The sequence below is a fragment of the Lepidothrix coronata genome, unplaced genomic scaffold (genome assembly GCF_001604755.1).
Source record: "Lepidothrix coronata isolate B3197 unplaced genomic scaffold, Lepidothrix_coronata-1.0 Scaffold201, whole genome shotgun sequence".
NCBI lineage: Eukaryota > Metazoa > Chordata > Aves > Passeriformes > Pipridae > Lepidothrix > Lepidothrix coronata.
The window spans coordinates 554,780-571,251 of NW_016690381.1; the positions used below are offsets into that span (position 1 = coordinate 554,780).

General features: G+C 45.6%; 1 long non-coding RNA gene across 1 annotated transcript; it reads right to left on the minus strand.

The window, feature by feature from the left end:
• Positions 1 to 6,858: 6,858 nt before the first annotated feature.
• LOC108505890 lies at positions 6,859 to 15,497 on the minus strand. Its single transcript, XR_001877620.1, has 3 exons — positions 15,384 to 15,497; positions 7,471 to 7,553; positions 6,859 to 6,964 (listed from the first exon to the last, which is right to left on the minus strand). It is a non-coding gene; the product is annotated as an uncharacterized LOC108505890 (long non-coding RNA).
• Positions 15,498 to 16,472: the final 975 nt, after the last annotated feature.

Here is a 16,472-nt window from a genome sequence, read left to right on the forward strand (position 1 = left end):
AGGTCATTGAGTCCTATCATCTTCTATTGCAGAAAAACACATTATATAAACCCCTTAATAAATGTTATCAATCCTGTCAGTAAAAACTCATTAGGTTAATGTGGTGCTATTTTTATTTAAGCTCAGAGAACTTGTGTTCAATGGCAATTAACACAGTTTAAACATGAAACAACTCTAAAATGATAGAAGCCAGAGCTTGGTGTCAAGTGAAACCCACAGCCCCAAAGCTCATCTCTCAGAGCCAGGCTGACTTTTTGGTCCTGCAATCACACCCCCAACTATTCTCAACAGCAACAGCAATTCCACAGTCAGAGGATTCAGATTTGCTCCTGAGTGAGAGATTTGACTTCCACATCTCAGATTGTTCTGCACAGACTCCCCTAGACCCTACAAAACTGAGATGGGAGGCATTCCCAGCACATCCCCACACCAGAAATCAAGATGAAACAACGTTGTCCCCACCGGGGTCAAGTACTCTTGACTCAGTGTAACATGTAACATGAGAAAAAGAGTTAAAAATTAGCTATAAGCTTCCTCTTCTAAAAGGTTTATGGAGTAACTGCAACTAAGCTAATTTTAAGCAATAAAGCACCCTTTGTGGCAAGGTGTTTTTAGGGGCTGGTTAAGTTCTTGCACACACTGTGGGAATTTCACCTCTATCTAAACACTGTATAAGGAATCATCCAGGTGGAGATGAGTTAGGAGCCTCAACAAAGAACTCTGAATGAAGAAAATGGTGATTTTTTTTTCCTGCCTGTGAGCACTTTATTTAATAAACTGGTGTATATTAGTCAAACTGAAACCAGAGAATTCAGACTATCATGGTTTTCAGCAGCAGAAAACAAAACATAGAATAGTTTGGGCTGTAAGGGACCTTTTAAAGCCCATCTAGTCCAACCCCCTGGTTGCAATGAGCAGAGACATCTTCAATTGGGTCTGGTTGTTCAGAGCCCCGTCCTAAAAAGCAGAAGATACCACCAGTCACCTCTCTGAACACCTGATAGGAAACAAGAAGAACTAGCATTTATCTGAACTTTTTCAACTTGTTTTCAATAATAATAATTTCTATTTACATCACCATGGTCTTCTTGCAATGCTGTTTCCATATTCTATTAGCCCCTCTAAAAACCCTCCTGATCAGCAGCCTGGCAATTGTTGCACAACCAGGAAAACAAAAGGCCACAGTTTAAGTAAAGTTGGTGCCGAGTCCTCATTAGTCAGGTGTTGGCAGGACTTTATTAATGGCAGTAATTAGTAGGAAAAAAAGTTCAGTGGTGGCAGTGGAAAATTTCACCACTTAAATATTCATTGTTATCGACTCCTCCAGCTCCACGGTGCCAGTTATCTTATGAGCTCCCTTTGGGCCAACCTCAGGTCAGCTCTGTGAGCACTGGTGAAGGTGAAAGGCTGGAAATGTTAAATTTCTTTCAGAAGTCAGCAGAGTTATGTGCTGAGAAAAATGACCACCCCTTGATTCCCTGAGCATGCCCTCTAGTCATCCCGGGCATCAGGGTGATCTGAGCATAGCACACGTGTGTGGCTCTTTACCTTGGCCTTTTAATTCACAAACAACAGGGCAGCAGTGAGGAAGACCAAGAGAAAAATAAAGCACTGGTTATAAAAGCAATGCCTAAATATACAAAGAAGACAGGCCCATAAAGTGCTCTGCAATTGTCTAATTAATTAAGATCATCAGAGGAACCTGGAAAGTTTTGTAGCAAAGTGAGTGGGAAAATTAAAAAATCCAGGGCAAAACTCTCAGTAAGTTCTGTCTCCATTTGTGCCCACAAATGGAAAAACACCCATTCAGCTTTGAGGCAGAGCAACCTGAAGGCTTAAACTTGCTGAAGGCCAGTGGAAGTAGAGGCACAAACCCTGGTGAATCAAGAACCCTAGAGCTGTGCTCCCGTGGAACTCACTTTTACCTTGGCCCAGCTGTAGGAGATGAAGGCAGCTCAGAGGCACTGTGGTTTGGTGAAATCATTTTGTTTTCAGTTAGACTGTTGTGCAACAGGAGCCATTCTACCTGAAATCCTTTGCAGTCAGCATCTCAGCTGGCCCATACCCTGATAGATGTCACACACAATAAACTCCCAACCTCCAACACAGTCAATATACAGGCACTCCAGGTGTGTGCATTGAAAGTGAAATATCTGCTCTTATTCCACCTACCTTGGGCTTCTCCTTTTTGGCTTCTGCTTTGAAGCACATTCTCACTCAAAAACACACAACCTACACAAGTAGGGCCAAGGACAAAGCCCCTCAGTTACAGCACAGTGGTATTTATCTTCTATGGATTTTTTCTTAAAAAAAAACCAAACCAAACAAACACACAAACAAAAACAACCAGCTTCCAAATGTCTCAGCTGACACTAATTCTTCTATTAGCATGAAATCAGATGGATCCATGCCAAATTCTGTCAGCTGGAGGACCCTGGAGTTAAATTCTACTGTCCCAAAGCATTTCTTGAGATAAGATCTGTGACTTTCAATAGCCAGGTGGGACCTGTGTGGTCTTTCTTTTTCCCCTACCTGAGAACCTGGGGTAGTGCTTTGCTGTGTCCTAGTGGTGCTGTATATCACACCACAATAGCTGTTAAGTGCTGGAAGAGCTTTAGGCTGGAGGGGGAAAGCATAAACCTACAGAGTGTTTTATTGCTTAAAGTAAATGGTAGTCTTAGTGCAGCCCTTGTAAAGAGAGGCTGAACAGATCTGACCTTTCTACGCTCCTGTAACTTTTACTAAGAACACTATCCCAAAGCCAGCCAGCAGGGAAGTAAAGCAAGGTGATGGATATACTGCTGCAGCAAAGAGTGGTCAGCTCAAGAAAGATGGCACTGATTAGAAAAGGCCAGTCTAGGGCTGTTTATAAATAGCTGCAGAAATGCAGCTCTTACAGAAGGTGTTGCTGTTCAAAAAAAAAAAAAAAAAAAAGAAAAGCTTTCATAAAAAACAAGAAGGCATTGGGTGAGATCATTCCATTCCCAGAGTTGACATATTTCTACAAATTTAGCTGATTCTCCACTTTACCTTTTAAAAGTGTCCATATGTGTGAAAGGATTTAAGACAGAGCAACTCCATTTCCCAGCCCATCAGATGTCCTGCAATACCTCTCTATTTGTTGTTCTGTTTGCAACAGATTCTCACCTCCGTGGTGCATAATCTGTTCTCATTTGTACCTCTGCTAAACGTGGTCTGCAGGAATATTTTGGCTTTTTGCTTGAAGGTTGGTTTAAATGAAATCTAAAAATGGGAGAGGTTGGAAATCCACGTGGTTCTAGCAAATGAAAAAAAGAGCTTTCCCGCTGTCACCTGGGCTGGAAAAGCTCTGCTCCCTGCCTGGCATTAGGCATGCAGAGCACTGCCAGCCAGCAAAGCTCCCGAGACACCATCTGTGCACATAATAAAGAGCAGTGGGACTTTTGTAACATAAATGATTGAATTTGCTTTCTCCTTCCCTTGCAGTGGGAGTATGCCAGCTATTAAGTGCCATAAGAACTTGCCAGACTACCTTTGAATATAAAATTTATCTTCTCTGATTCATGCCCTCTCCCACCTCTGCAAGCAAAGCTGGTGCTGCTGCAGGAAATGTTATTTTGCCTAGACAAAAGCAAGTTTACCTGCCTGTCACATCCACCTAAACCAGGAATGTAGTTATGAACCACAGAAAGCCTGAACTGCTTTTGAGTCTTGCCTCATTCTTCCTTGACAATTGGACAAGCCCAAAGTGACCACTGAGTCTCAAATCTCTCAGAACCCTTTTAAACCTCAGTACCAAATCCGAGAAGGCTGATAGGCAGCACCATTCCTCTTGGCCATGTTATGAGCTCCTGACCCTTGGTTTACTCCAGCACTTGTCTGTCACTTCTCAAATAGGAGGGGAACTCCAGATTTCCAACATTTGCCTGTATTTTTCTTCTCTAAGTAAATAAATTGTATTTGTCAGCCACATGGATCCCCATCAGGACCAGAAGCACTGTCCAGTAAGTGACCCTTAGCAGACCTGGTTTGGATTATAATGACAAATTTTCTGCAAGGTCAGAATTTTATACCCGGAGTGCCTACGTCAGGCTAAAGGGGTTTGAAAGAGCCCAAATGAGCTGGATGTTTCAGAAAACAAGAGAAAACAAACACAGTCATTCCTATGGCAAAAAGAAAACCAAACCAGACAGCTACGCTTTTCCTGGGAGGGTAAGAGCATCTCATCTTCCAAGTGAGGACATGAAATGCTAACAGGGAGCTTTTAAACATGGCCCTGCAATTAAAGATGGTCGTAACAGGTATGTGCACAAGGCAAAAGTACAAACCAGTTTAATTCTGGCCTCTTCCTAACTCTGTTACGCTCAACTTTTTGCTCTCCTACTCCCTCGACTGTGTTGTTCTTGTGGTTATATAAACAAAACACAACCCAATTACACCCAGGCAAGTCTTTCAAATTTTATGGGGCTGTGGGATGTATGCAGTGGGAAAACTCAGCCTGTACAAATTGAGCAACAAATAGAGGCAGCGGGAGGAGCAGCAGCAACTGCAGGGTAGAGGCAGCCCTTGGTAGGGCCACACATGGGAGCTCTGAGGGCTCACCAAGCCCAGGGCTGCAACCTCAGCAGGCACGGGGTGTAAGAAGGAAATAATGAGCTGAGAACACAAGATACTGAATATTGAATATAGAATCATAGAATTGTTTAGGTTGGAAAAGACCTTTAAGATCATCCAGTTGTTAGAAATATAAAAATAAAGACCTTGAAGATCATCCAGTCGTTAGAAAAATATAAAGGACGGGAACATGTCCCCGACCCTCTGAGTGGACCAGCCATTTGAATTGTGTTTAAGCAGGTCCATGGGAATGGAGGTTTTCAACAAGCTGGAGCATCACCTTTCCAGCAGCAATGCACATGGCATCCACACTCCTCCCCCTCCAGGCCAGCATTAGCTCTCAGGGCAAAGACAGGCTGACAGAAACGGGTCAGTGGAGGCAATAACCACGAGGAGAAGTGCAAGCATGTCATCAAAGGAGCTTTGGGAGGACAGCCTGCTCTCCCAGAAGCAACTTTAAATCCAATATGTTAATAACCAATGTGCAAACTTGCTATGAATAAGCAAACCCTGCACTAAGAGAAGCTTCTTCCCATCCTACAGTCCCTGAGGCTGGAGTAGGAGACGTGAGGACTCTTGGCCAGCTGGGACCTGCCACTGGCTGCCTGTGTGGCCCCAGCAGCGTGGCACAGATGTGCCATGGTGCCCCAGGCTCCAGGCCTTGGCATGAGAGCTGAGAGAGCAGCACTGATGTGGCCAGGGGTTGTAGAGCAACAGCTGGTGCTGTCCCTGGTTTGTGATAAACGGCCCGAATTGTGAGCTCCTTTCTGTCTTTGGGAGAGGAAGGCAATGGGAAGCAAAGGCAGAAAGAGAAGGAAAATCAACCCAAAGTTTTGGTGGCCCATGAACTTCTAAGTGGTTTGCTCTAAGGACCCCTTGGGACACTTCAGGCTGACACTGCAGTGAAGGACAGGACAACTGGCCTATCCTCCCAAAGTCTAATGTTTTTCTTTACCATGGATCCGCACAGCTGGAATTTTCCAGCCTGATCATTGAGCTGGAGACCATCCTCCAGGTGTACCAGGAGAGCACCACCAAGGTACCCATGGCTACATGCAAAAATTAGGGACAGGAAACTGCAGTGTCTGCCTGCTCTGAAGTGCTGACAAGACCTTCAGCTCACAGGAGGAGCAAAGCTGTGAGAGGGCAGAGAGGACAAGGTGTCCTTGGAACCTGCCCAGTTCTGTATGACCTGGGTCCTGATGTGGGAGATTCACTTAGGGAACAAAATGAGGGACACAGGAGATCAAAGCTTCATCTGGGACTCGAATCAAGCCCTGCCAAAGGGAATGCTGCTCTTGTTTCAAAGATTCTCTGTCCAGCCAAGAGCCAAGAAATGTCTTTTCTATGCTTGTCCCAAAAACTGTTGCACCATGGTCATAACTGATATACACACTTCAAGCTGTCTATTTGCAGGACCATGGGAAAATATTCCCTTTTTCTTCCTGCTAGCAGACCACCAGTTCTTCTCTTCCCTCTCCCATAGCAAATCCCTGTGCTTGGTAAATCCAGCTCTACATAGGACCCAGTAGGCAGGCCTGATTATGATGTAAATAAAGATTTATATCCACAGTGAAAGATTTCTAAAATGCAAACTAAAAAGGCTACTTCAGCTCCTGTTAAGCCTCTGGCCCTGTTAAGCCTCGATGAAGAGCATTAGCACTCCTGTACACACTGGGAAATGCACTTTCCTTGCAGGGTCTCTGCTTGTGACCCTTCTCCTGCCCATTGCCAGTCCTGACTGACATTTTTTGTGCTTACTTCATTACTGCATCCCCAGAGAATGAGGGAGGGGTGAGAGGAAAGGAAGAATGAGAAAAGGGAAAAAATAATTACAGTGGGATTTCATTGACAAGCAGAAAAAAAAAAAGGAAGTGTCCCTCTGGGGTTTGATCAATAATGCAGAACTTATCTTGATCTTCTTAATAAACCACAAGCAGCCCAGATATATTTGTATCTGTGAATCGATGCTTCGCAATGTTTCTATCACAATACAGCCAGTACGTGCAACCACACAAAACTAAAATGAAATGGGCTGGTTTATTGATTGTCCAAACAAGAAGCCTTGTCGTTTGCATAGGTTATCAGCAGAGAAGTGCTGCCTGCTTTGCTTCTGTTTAATTACTTTTGCTTTGTTTCAGCCTTTCTGTCCCCCACTGGGGCCACGTGCATTACTAGGCAACCCCCTATGTCATAGCAAAGACTAAATCCTCCCAGTTTAACCCCGAAGTCATTTGCTAAACCTGCAGCCACAACTGCTTCCTTACCTGTGGAAGCACTTCAGGGCACTGCTTGTATTTCTCTTCAGCCAGAGGTGTCAGAGGCGTTGCCGCGTTTCACAGGAGGCAAAACTGGCCCGGAGCTCCTTGCCCTGGAGAAAGTTTAATTACACGGCTAATTACGTGGCTGAGTTCACCTCCTTTCACCTCCTTTTTTGTTCCCACCTCGGGAGCCTGCCCGTGAAGTTCACCCTCCCTGACCCATCACTGTGCAGGTTACGACCACCCCGCCAGGCAGCTCTAATTGCTGGGCCGGGGTCAGGCTGCAGAGCCCTCCCAGGCTGACCCGGAGAGCAGCCCTGGGAAGCTGGTGCTGACCCTCACAACAGCTGACCCGTGAATAAAACGCTCAAAGGCGTTTTGTGTTCAGGTATTTCCAGCTCTCTGATGTGCCCCGTGGATCACGGCGTGCCTGGAGCAAGGGCACGGATGCAGAAGGCAGCCTTTGGAGGAGCTGGCCTCGGAGAAAGGCTCCCCAGAGCTGTCTGCTGCACCCCTTGGTTAACCACACGATGAGATAAGGACCCCCACCCCACACACACAGTGCCAGGTTACCCTCAGACATCACCCATGGCTAACCAAGGAGTGCTTTGATCACCTTGGGTTGAATTTCAGCGTCTTTTCTTCTGCTCTTTCAATTTTCAGTAACTCCTTGAGCCTTCTGTGGAGGAAATTTTCCTTCTGCAAAGGAAATTTAAGAATAAACCGAGAAAATCCTTCAAGATTTGACCAATGAGGAAATCACTAATTTTCAGATTTTGTGACTGTCTGCTGAAAGCAACGAACGCAGAAGGAGCAAGGTAACATCTCATTGTCTACCAGTGCAGATACTGGGCATGATAATGTTTCCTGTGGGTCTGGTGGATCCATGCTGCAGCCTGCATTGATCAAATGAAGGTCCTAAAGTAATTCCCCACCTTCCTTAGGCATTTACCATAGATATTACTAAGGTCTGAGAAGACAGCCCCTGAATGTATGTAGATGAGCCCCCCTTCCCACTGAGACGGCATAAAATCCTTCAAGAAAAAATGTAATTAAGTTAGACTTGTGAATGATAATGAGTTTCTATTACACCCCGCTGAGAGTAGCAGCAACATCTGAAAACTCTTTTTCTCTGCCTACAACCACAGCTCTTTTATTAGAAACAGGGGTGGAGCTGATAGCCTGGACTGTTGCAGCTCCAAACTTCCTTTAGACCAAACCCCTGTCAAAGATGATGCTGTGGATTAAAGCTCTGGATCTGCATGTGTTTAGAAGAGGCAACAAACCTCTCTTCCCAATTTAAGCCACTCCTGATTTTCTCAAGCTGTGTCATAACCTCCCCTCCACCTTTTCTTTTCCAGGTTGGACTCCTTGGCTCCTTTGCTCTTTGTCCCTGGGGAAAAGCTGCTCCTGGCTCTTGCCAGGGACATCCTGCAGCAGGGAGCCAGGTGATGGTTTGCTCAGTGCTGTAACAAAATCTTCTGGTTTGTTCTCTCTTTATTCCTTGGTAATTCCTCACACAGAATTCACCTGTTTGATTCACCAAACTTCCACTTCCACACGGACTCTCTGCCATAAGTCCAACATTCCTCAGGTGTCTAATGAGGTCAAGGACCACCAGAGTGTATATACACACATATATGTATTTATATTTATATGTATGTGTACACATACAGGTAACACTGTGGTTTCTTTCCCCCCATGTGCATAATTTATATTCAACTCCATCACATCTGATCAGGTGCTGTTTCACCTCTCACTTACACTCAGCCCTTGTTCAATTTGGGAATTGTGTTTTTTTTTTTTAACAACAAAAAGGAGAAAACACAAACAATCGGTTGGACCCTGCAATGCAGGAGAGGGGAGTTTTTTTCTACATAGAAATAACAGTTTTATCTTGGACCCCAAAGACACCAGGATGAAAACCACTTGTGAATTTTATCCAAGAGAGTTCATTGCCTTAATCCTGGATAATCCATATCTAATCCTTTTCATAATCTTACTCATCTACTTGCCTCAATAGTTTTCCACAGTAGGGAGTTTTCATTTCATAAAAGGAATATTTTCCTCTTCCTGTTTTGCAATGAGTTTTACTCTCATAGAGGTTTCCCTTCTGCAAGGGTTCTTCATCCAAACCAAAAATATATTTTCTCTTTTTGATGCCATGCCTTGTAAATGACTGAAGAGTTGTTTTGTTTCCCAACAGGACCTGCAATCCAGGTGGCTTATAGCTGCTACCAGATATATTTTGGACCCAGGAACAGTCACAGACCCCTGAAACCCACGAGTGCCAAACACATACTGAACAGAGTAGATATATATTCATTATTGAACAGAATATATTTTATCAGAAGAAAAGCAGTCCTCAGTAGCCTATAATGATGCTAAACCAGTATATTTCAGGGCTGGTCATGTTGTGGAGAGACAAGAAATCCTGTGTTCTAAACGGGGCCATATGGGACAACAACCTGTTCCAGCTGCCTTTTCCAAGATCTGGTACAAAAGCATCCTGAAGACTTTCTAAGACACTCAGATTTAAACTTGGTCTCTGCCAGGCAATCTGGACTGCCTGGCCAGTCTGTCAGGGAGCCCTTCTGCCAGTCAGGACCTTCATCAGTGGAGGATGCTGCAGTCTGGGGGACTGCAGGAGGTGTGGGCAGGAGGCAGGAAAGGGCAGAGCTCTGCCCTCCTGCTCAGTGCTGTGTGGGCCAGGGGCAGAAAGCAGAGAGAAATCACATATATGGGACCTGAGAGGTTTAGTTTTCAGGTCACAGCACTCACTGGTGTAGCAGACATGTTGATTTCTGGCTGGAGAATCTGCTTGAATTATCTCCATTGTGCATAAGGAAACAAGACAGATGTGCATTTTCCTTTTGGTGTGTGTGTGAATGATTAAAAAAAAGGCTACACATAAAACGTAGCTGCTACATATCACTGCTTTCTCATCCTGACAGAAACAAATCAGCCAGCCTTCAAACTTTTGTTAACCACTCAGTGTGAAGGGGACACAGTACCTCCTTGTGAAGTAAATAACGTGACTGTGGTTCAAGGCAAGTATAACACACACAACACAAACCACGGTATTGAACTGAATAATCTTTTAGTGATCAGAAATCTGGAACCAGAACCACACTCTACAAGCAACATGACAAAAATGAACTGCAAACCCTGTGCCAAGACAGATAATAACTATGAGAAATAGGCAAATCTGTCACCAGGATGCAGGTGGTGCAGTTTGTGATTTTTGGGTTTGCTCAGGAAACCTGCAAATTTTAACCCTTAGTAATCACTGAAGAAATCCTACCTTTCATTAAGCTGGAGCGTCCTCACTTGAAATTCAAACCTTTGTGCTCAGCTACCCAGCTCCTCATTGCATTATGAATTTCAGAAATTGCCCCCTAACCCTGCCTGCAATTTCCAAACCACAGGCCAATTACACTCAGCTAATGAACGTGGTTGGCACCACACTGCACAGTGATCATGGCTTGTGCTAATGAAGAATCTGCTGCTCACAGTGGCTACTGGGGAGCAAGAAGATGAGCCCCCCCTTCTCACCCATCATCAATAGCACCTCTGAAAATCCCTGAAGTTTTTTTCAAGTTGCTGGTAATACAAGCAGTTTTCTAGCAGTGCTAGATCTTAAATACAAGCAGATCACTTCCAGCTGCTCCTTATCTGATTTCTGTTGTCATCTGACACTGTTCATTTACAGTATATCAATCTAACTTGGGAATATTTGGAATATTAATTAGGCGACGGCCTCAGCTCATTACCACGGATGCACTGAGCAGGAGGCACGGCTGTTTACAGGTATCCAAACTGCTGTGCAGAACAAATAATTAACTGTTCCTCCCTTAGGGAATGTCTGGGCAGAACCACTCAAACCAGCTTTAACTGAGCCAGCTTGGGTGCTGTGCTGGTTCTGTGCTTCAGCCACCACAGTGAGCTTTGGGGAGACATCACATCTGGCAGGATTTGTACAGCCCCACTGAGCTGTGCTGGAATGACCAGGCTGAACCACACTGCAGTTTCCCTTGGGTTTGTTCATAAAGTCATAGAATCACTTAGGTTGGAAAAGCCCTGTAATATCACCAGGTCCAACCATTAACCCAGCTAAACCATGTCCCCAAGTGTCACATCCACATATTTTTTTGAACACTTCCAGGGAGGGTGAATCCACCACTTCCCCGGGCAGCCTGTTCCAATGCCTGACCACCCTTTCAGTGAGGAAATTTTCCCTAATATCTAAGCTAATCTGAGTCCATCTGAACCTGCCCATGCTCAGGACCCACACAGTAAGCTCAGAGGTGCTGTTAATGTCCCCTCTAATGTGCTACAAGGCTGAGGAGCATCTCCTGCCTGCCCTGCACCACTGATGGGGTGCAGGAGGGTGTCAGGTCAGGGTGGGCTGCTCTGGTGGGTTCTTGCCCGGATTTCCAGTGGGTTTTCCAGACAATGCTGAGCTGCTCTGTGATTAGCAGTGCACTTTAATACTGGTCCCCAGCCTGCAGTCCCTGACAGGGGACTGCCCTCTCTTTTGTCTCACTCCTGAATGACAAGGCTGGATCACAGAAAATGTAGGAGAAAGAAAAGCACAGTGGGCTGTTCTCTACCTAAAAAATGTGGGGCAGTAAGAGCTGGTCCTTTCTGGGAGCACTCAAACACATGACAGCACTTTACCCCAACCCCACTTCTTGATGGGGTGGGGGCAATTACCAGTAGCCACAGGCTATTATCAATGATAATTGATAATTATCAATATTATCACCTAAATGAGAAAACAGGGGCTTGGCTTCTGCAAAGTACAGCTCATGTGGCAGCACAGCTCATGTGTGCATGAGAGTTGCTTCTCTCTCATGCACCCTCCTGTCTGCCTGTAGCCATGCCCCAACAGGGCTTTCCTTGGTTTTGCTTTTCGGGGAGGAGTATCATATTCTGGGGGGAGAAGATGAGCCAGAGGGACCAGACCCACTCTGCTGCATCACAGCGTGGTGAGATGCAGGATTCAGCCCCTCCTGCATCTTCCCTGATGAGGCAGAATTGAGGAGCCAGTCAACGAATGCACACAAAATTGAACACACATGCACTAAAGCTGTCATTTAAATGCCTGGAAAATGGCCTAATTTCTGTGTACTCTGGCTGCCTATTACTGAAATGCTAAAGGAAGATGGGCCAGTGACTGACAAAGTGAGACATTAACTCCATCAAGCAGATGGAGAATGGCATAATTATGAAAATAATAACAGTGATTGGCCAAGATATGACCAAAAAACAATGTTATAGAAATTATTTACGTTCAGGGTTGTTGGAGCTTAATTTATTCTAGTGTTTGAACAGCAAGAAGAAACACAGAAATCACGGCTCCTGAAATGCTCATAATAGGTGGTATAGCCCAGAAGAACTGCTCCCAGCTACAGGGGTTTAATTGCATCTCCTGATGAATGAAATTAACCTTTCTTTGGGGCTGATGTGCACATGTCACCCACCAGCATTTCTCACAAGGCTCATGCCTGCTGCCACCACAGTTAATGCCTTAAATGAGTTCACCACGGTCTGGAGTGAGCCCAGCTCAGAGACACCGGGGTGTCACATCACAGGAATTAAGCTGTACCCACAGGACCAGCTCTGGAGCAATTAAAGCCCCTCATCAACAAACAATTTGCAGGGAGATGGGGAAAGACCAATAAAGGAGTTGGTTTTGAATAAGAAGAAAACACATGCTGCAATTCTGTTCGTGCTTCCGTGTTTCAAGAGGGGCAAACCCGGCCACAGACCCATGGTGGCCGGCCAGGAAAACCTGTGACCTTTCTAAATAAAACACTCTCACCCAGGAAATTGAAATATGGCTGGGAAGATTGCTGTGCTGCCAGGAACACTTACATTTTCCATATTTAACCCTAAATCTTTTCACCTCTCTGAAGTTTTACATCAATTCTCCTGCCAGTTTTGCTATTTGTCAAAGCCAGTTGGCCCCAGTTCACCCATCACACTCCTGGGGGCAGCAGGAGCACCTGGGCTGGTGGGATCAGCTCTGGATGTGCAGACCTGCCCTCTCCCTTCCTCCTGCTGGGCTTCCTCCTCACTAATTGCTGTGCCCTCCTCCCCCTTGCCTGGATGAAGGATTTTTTGGGATTTAATCACACTTTTTTATCCACAGGACCCCTGTCTCTTTTGCAGCTCAAGACAGACACTGCTTGGGGAACTAGAGAGTTATTCAGTGCTTTAATTCATCCTCATTCTATAGGGAACCTCTGCCTTATTTACTGCACCCCTCCAGCCCTCATGCTTGATTATTCCTTGTCTTTCCAGGGGCGTTCATCATTCTGCCTCACAGATGCTAATCAGTCTCTCTCTGTAGAAAATTGCTCTTGCCCTTGCTGCATGTGGAGAAGTCAGGGCAGAGGGATACCTGTGATGCCCAAAGGAGACCAATTGCAGAGCTGGAAATCAAGTCCACGAGGATGGTCCTCACCTCCCTGGCTGTGCCCCACCACTGGCAGCCTCATTTCCCAGAGGGATGAGCATCACTTTGGGTACCAGATACCCCCTCAGCATGTGAGAGGGGTCCACAGCTTCACTAGAGATGGACCCAGCACCATTTGTCCTATTTTTGTCTGCTCTGTCTCCCTTTTGATACAATTGCTCATAAAGCAATTCCTTCACTGCTCAGCCTTCATTCCTTCCATGGCACCACCTTGTTCTTACTCTGGGCAGTGTCATGGGAAGGAACAGCACAGACTACAGATAATGGACTACAGAAATGGACAAGCTAAAATGGAGCATTTCTGCATTTCCTGAGTTTGCCTCCTCCCAGCCTCAGCTGCCTCCACTCCTCAGCCAAGACAAGCTTCATTTCCACCAAGGACCCAGAGTCCTATACTGAAAAGGAACAGGAAATTTGAAAGATGGAGTCATCCACACGCTCTTCAGCAACCCCACATCTTCCTGCTCACAGCACCTCTCAAATAATTGCCCCCAGCCCTACCCTGAACTCCAGACATCGAGCCCTGCCCTCTTCCCCTGCCTCCAGCTCAGACCTCACCCAGCCACGGGAGAGAGGGGCTGTGTTCCTCCAAGGCTGGCTGAATGCAGATACCAAAGGACCTCAGAAATTCAACATTTCATGTCTTTCTGATGTAAAAGCCTAAAATTCAACTGTAGCTGCAAAACTTTCTGAAGCCAAGCACGAGCTGCTGGGGCCAGAGGAGCAGCACCCCTGCTCAGCAGTGTGTGGCTCACACAGCCACAGCCTGTGGAAGGGGGAGAAAGGCAGAAAAAGTTAAAAGAAAAGTGCTATAAACTGCTCTAAAATGTTCTTTTATAAGTCCCCTATTATACACAGACACCAGCCTTGGTAACCTAGCTGGAGTCTCGCTGCAGAAGAAACCTGCAGCACCTGACAGGAGACCTGGCTTAGCCTGAACAGAACTGAGCAGTGCCCACAGGATTTGTGCTCTAATTTAAGTCACACAACAGAACTAAGCAGTGCCCACAGGATTTGTGCTCTAATTTAAGTCACACACAGCCACTTAACGCAGAATTGGGAGTTTTGTTGAACTCCAGATTCTGCCACCTGAATGCTTTTGGGTCAGTGCCAACAGAGGTGACAAAGTCCAGTGAAGTTCCCCCTTCAATGCCTGAGAAACCCACAGAGCCTCTGCTACTCCTGTCCCTGCTCTGTGGACAAGGAGAGAGCTGCAGCCACCCCTGGCTGTCCGACTGCTGCCTCCCAGGAGCACGGAATCCACTCAATCCAGGGCCAAAGAGGAAAGGTTCGTTTTTGACTAGATTTTTCCTCAGTTAGGTTGTTGTGTTTTGCTCCATTTTATTTAAGGCAGGAAAAAAAAATATTAATTACATGCTGCCAAGATCTTCAGAGAAAAATTCAATATTATCTTTTACCACAAAGAAAAAGTGGAGTAAGGTTCCATTCCAAATCCAGCACAGTCATGACTTTGACGTGCCGAGGAAAATAATAACTTTCAGCACATACTAATTGTCTTGTTAACATGGATTATGCAGCCAGCCAAATAAATGTCATTCACACTTTCATGAGGAAGAACATGAATCTAAAAATCAGAAATGCATAATATCTTTTAATCTTTTCTTTTCTTCCCATTCTACATTCATAGCCTAAATATATTTACATTTATAATCCATGCAAACAAAGCAAGACTCTGCTGGAGACTTTTGAAACCTCCCAGGGGTGCCAAGCTCAAGGTGATCAGATTTTTAAAATAACTAGCTTGGTTCCCATGTAGCCTTAAAACCAGTTTATGCTTTCTTGGCACTGCAAAGTGGTTTTGAAATGAGGATAATTTACACTCAATTTAATTTACACTGAGTCCCCTTCATATGCCAGCACAGCACCAACACACTGGTGGCCTGGACTCAGTGTGCTAAATGCTCATTTCATTCCTCTGAGGGGAGGGATGAGTCCAAAAATGGGGAGCAAAGCCAGGGGTGGTTTCCCTAGGGGAGGTGACTGCCTGACCCCTCCAGGCTGGCACCTCCCTCGGCTTAACTCACCTCCCTCTCAGCAATGCAATGGTGAATTTTCTCTCTCAAAGCCCTCGTGGTACCTCCACATTCACCTCATGCCAGGAGTGGGTGATGTGACTATCAGAGCACAACAGCAGCCAGACCCTCCTGAAAGGCAAAACAACTGTTTAGCTGAAGGAAGAAATAGCCAAACGAGGAGATTCAGACTAACACAGAACACAGATAAACTTCACTCATTAACTTTGCCTCTGCAGTTATTAAATTTCAGCATTTAGCTCTCCCACACAGATCAGCCCTGGAGCAGCAGCCCCCACTGACGGGGCCCACAGATCTGCCTGGTGTCCGACCTCCCTGACACAAACTGCATTTCTCAACACAAACTGTTCTTTGGGCTTTCTTTATTTTACAGCAGCCTGGCAAACAGCACAGCTCTGGCACAGCACTGGGCTAAAGCCTGTGGTGATGAGCCCTGGCTCCCTCCCACCAGCCTGTTCCCATGCAGGATTATCCCTTCCCCAGCTCCAGCGTTGCTGCAGCTGCCCCCGGGTTTGCCACATGCTAATCCGGCTTCTGGCTTGGGCTTCTCTTCTAACACTGCTCCTTATCACACCAGTCTGCTGGGATCACTTTAATCACTACTATCCCATCTTTCCCTGTCTCTTCTGCTCCAGTGTCAGCACTGACAGTGCTTCCAGCACTTGGTGGGAGTACTGGAGCTGCCACCACACCACTGCCCTTCTCCATCGTGGCAGTTCTGCCCCTCCACACACACACCATTGTGTTGCAAAGCAATTTAAATTTAGTAGTAGAATGGCTAAGGCTTAAGTAAGAGGGTAGGCCTAGAAAGCAACACTTTAGAGTTAAGCAACAACCTTGTTCGTAGGAATAGAATGTGCTGAAGAAGTAGAAACAATAATCAAAAGATTTGGTCAAGCATGTACATAACGATTTGTACCTTAGATGTGGTAAGGGTCTGTTAAACAGTTTCTAGGGGTAAGACAACTTAAGCAGATTTATGATTAGAGTAGATGATTGTTAATTGTTATAAACTACTGCACCTGGTTTGCTGTAGAAACTGTAATTGTTTTTGCCATGGGAACTAGCAATTTTGCCGTG